Source organism: Triticum dicoccoides, chromosome 7B (genome assembly GCF_002162155.2).
Source record: "Triticum dicoccoides isolate Atlit2015 ecotype Zavitan chromosome 7B, WEW_v2.0, whole genome shotgun sequence".
In the NCBI taxonomy this organism is placed as follows: Eukaryota; Viridiplantae; Streptophyta; class Magnoliopsida; order Poales; family Poaceae; genus Triticum; species Triticum dicoccoides.
The window spans coordinates 7,247,232-7,251,340 of NC_041393.1; positions in this window are offsets into that span (position 1 = coordinate 7,247,232).

Below are 4,109 nucleotides of genomic sequence, written 5' to 3' on the forward strand. Positions count from 1 at the left end.
TATCTGACAAGGGATTTGGAAAGTTGCTGGTAATGATAAAGAATATGCTTCCAAAGGACAACGAATTGCCCGAGAATATGTATGAAGCAAAGAAGGTTGTCTGTCCTCTAGGGTTAGAGGTGCAAAAGATACATGCATGCCCTAATGACTGCATCCTCTACCGCGGTGAGTATGACGATTTGAACGCTTGCCCGGTATGCGGTGCATTACGTTATAAGATCAGTTGCGATGACCCTGGTGATGTCGAGGGCGAGCGCCCCAGGAAGAAGATTCCTGCCAAAGTGATGTGGTATGCTCCTATAATACCACGGTTGAAACGTTTGTTCCAAAACAAAGAGCATGTGAAGGCGATGCGATGGCACGCAGAAGACCGTAAGAAAGACAGAAAGTTGAGAGTACCCGTTGATGGTTCGTAGTGGAGAAAAATCGAGAGAAAGTACTGGGAGGAGTTTGCAGGTGACCCAAGGAACATATGGTTTGGTCTAAGTGCAGATGGCATTAATCCTTTTGGGGTGTAGAGCAGCAACCATAGCACGTGGCCTGTGACTCTATGTTTGTATAACCTTCCTCCTTGGTTGTGCATGAAGCGGAAGTTCATTATGATGCCAGTGCTCATCCAAGGCCCTAAGCAACCCGGCAACGACATTGATGTGTACCTAAGGCCATTAGTTGAAGAACTATTATAGTTGTGGAATGGAACAGGTGTATGTGCTTGGGATGAGCATGGACAGGAAGAATTTGACCTAAAGGCGTTGCTGTTCGTGACCATCAATGATTGGCCTGCTCTCAGTAACCATTCAGGACAGACAAACAAGGGATACCGCGGATGCACGCACTGTTTGGATGATACCGGCAGTATATATTTGGATAGTTGTAGGAAGAATGTGTAGCTGGGACATCGTCGATTTCTTCCGACAAGGAATCCCGTAAGAAAGAAAGGCAAGCATTTCAAAGGTGAGGCGGATCACCGGATGAAGCCTCGCTACCGTACTAGTGCTGATGTACATGATATGGTCAAGGATTTGAAGGTAATCTTTGGAAAGGGTCCTGGCAGACAACCTGTTCCGAAGGACGCTGACGGACGCACACCCATGTGGAAGAAGAAATCTATATTTTGGGACCTGCCATATTGGAAAGACCTAGAGGTCCACTCCGCAATCGACGTGATGCACATGACGAAGAATCTTTGCGTGACCCTGCTTGGCTTTTTGGTTGTGTATGGGAATACAAAAGATACACCAGAGGCACGGGAGGACCAGCAACGTATGCACGGAAAAGACGGCATACATCAGGGTCAGGCCAGCTACGCTCTTACCAAAGAAGAGAAGGAAATCTTCTTCGAATGCCTGCTCAGCATGAAGGTACCGTCTGGCTTCTCATCAAATATAAAGGGAATAATAAATATGGCAGAGAAAAAGTTCCAGAACCTAAAGTCTCATGACTGCCACGTGATTATGACGCAACTCCTTCCGGTTGCATTGAGGGGGCTTCTACCGGAAAATGTTCGATTAGCCATTGTGGAGCTATGTGCATTCATCAATGCAATCTCTCAGAAGGTAATCGATCCAGAAATCATACCAAGGTTAAAGAATGATTTGGTGCAATGTCTTGTCAGTTTCGATTTGGTGTTCCCACCATCCTTCTTCAACATCATGACGCACGTCCTAGTTCACCTTTGCGAAGAGATTAACATTTTGGGTCTTGTATTTCTACACAATATGTTCCCCTTTGAAAGGTTCATGGGAGTCTTGAAGAAATATGTTCATCACCGTGCTAGGCCAGAAGGAAGCATCTTGAAGGGCCATGAAAATGAGGAGGTCATTGAGTTTTGTATTGACTTTATTCCTGACCTTAAGCCGATTGGTGTTCCTGAATCGCGGCATAAGGGCAGACTGGAAGGAAAAGGCACGCTAGGAGGGCATCAAATAATATGTATGGACGGGCATTCTCTTACTGAAGCACACTACACAGTTCTATAGAATTCTGCCTTGGTGGCTCCGTATATGGAGGAACACAAGAATTTTCTACAGTCGAAACACCCGGAGAAGTCTGATGACTGGATTACACGCGAACAAACGAGGACTTTCGTTGGTTGGTTGCAGAAATGTGCCCTGAATGATGGCGATATTCAAAATGACCTGTACTCGTTGTCCCAGTTACCATCTTCGAATATAATGACTTTCAAAGGGTAGAAGATAAATGGGAATAAATTTTACACGATCGCCCAAGATAAGAAGAACACCAACCAAAACAGTGGTGTTCGCTTTGATGCAACAACCAACACGGGAAAGGAAACATATTATGGTGACATAGAGGACATATGGGAACTTAACTATGGATCAGGTGATTTGAAGGTCCCTTTGTTTCGGTGCAAATAGGTCAATATGACACGAGGCGGGGTAACGGAAGACCCGCAGTACGGAATGACAACAGTGGATCTCAACAACCTTGCGTATTTAGACGAACCATTCGTCCTAGCCAATGATGTGGCGCAGGTTTTTTATGTGAAAGACATGTCTACCAGGCCGAGAAAAAGAAAAGATAAGGAAGAGAATGGATCATACGACGAGCCAAAGCGCCACATAGTTCTTTCAGGAAAAAGAAACATCATGGGAGTGGATGACAAGATAGACATGTCAGAAGATTATGAAAAGTTTGATGAAATTGCTCCATTCACAGTGAATATTGACCCGAGCATCCAGTTAAATGATGAAGATTTTCCATGGCTACGGCGCAAAGGGACACACGCGAAGAAAAAGTTTCACACCCAAAGATCTGGGATGTGATCGTCTTCACTGTCATCACTTTCTTCTGTGTTTCACACCCAGGAGGGAATGTCTGTAATAGTTAGGGTAGTTAATTATGTGTTTTGGCATTTGAAACGCGAAGAAATTTTATTTGCAAACAAATTCTTTTCATGCATTTACTAATTTTTTCCAGCTAAATGACCCTGAAATTGAAAAGCATTTCAAATGAACTCAGAAAAGGTTGAAAGTTGGCATGGTATCATAATTTCATACAAATAGCATGTGCAAAAAAGTAGAGAGGCTTACGGCAAAAATTGGATACACTTCATGTACAAAATGGACAATCTCTTTCGAAGTATTAGGGTTTCCGACGAAAACTGAACTGTTACAAAGGCATTTCATTTTTTAAATAACCTAAGCATTACCAAATTGAATATAATGATAAAACACACTAATATTAAACATAAGAAAAAAGAATCACTGGAAAAAACTATTTTCAAAGTTAAGTTATTCACAAACTAGTGATTCACACAAATTTCAAATAATTCAAAATTTAAACTATTCAAATTTGAAAACTATCGGCACTAATAGAAAGTTTGTAATATTTTGTACCTAAAGCAAAAATATTCACAAAAAAACTCTAAATACAGCAAAAAACAACTCAAAAATAAATAAAACAAAAATAAATAAAGCAAAAAAATTAAGAAAATAAAAAAGCCCGCCTACTGGGCCAAAGCGGCCTCCATACGACTAGGAACACAATCTTTAGTTGGGCCAGGATGCAGGCCCGCAAAGGCCAAGTAGGCCCACTGGGCAAAAGAGGACAGGTAGGCCCAGTAGTGCTGCTTAGGAGAGGAGCTTGAGAGAGCTACCACACTGGGGCTTATAAACCATTGCGGTAGCCCCTCGGCTAGCGAGGTGGGACTAAACGTGCGCACCACCTGGAGCCAGCGCACCCCCTTTAGTACCGGGTCGTGGCTCCAACCGGTACTAAAGACCCCCCCCCTTCAGTACCGGTTGGAGCCACAACCCGGTACTAAAGAGGGTGCGTTTCCCGCCGCTTGGCCTAGCCAAAACAGACCTTTAGTACCGGTTGGTGGCTCCAACCGGTACTAAAGGTCCGTCATATATATACAACACTTGAAAAAAAATTAGTTTCCCTCTGTTTCCTCCCTCCGTCGCACCGCCCTGCCCCGATCGACGCCGTCCCCGTCGACGTCGCCACCCCCGCCCCTCGTCGCTGTCCCCGCACCTCGTCGCTGCCCCCGTCAATGTCGCCGCCCCGGTCGTCCCCGTCCCCGTCGTCCCCGTCGCCATGCCTCGGCCGCCCCATCGCTGCGCCCCGGCCCGCCCCATCGTCGC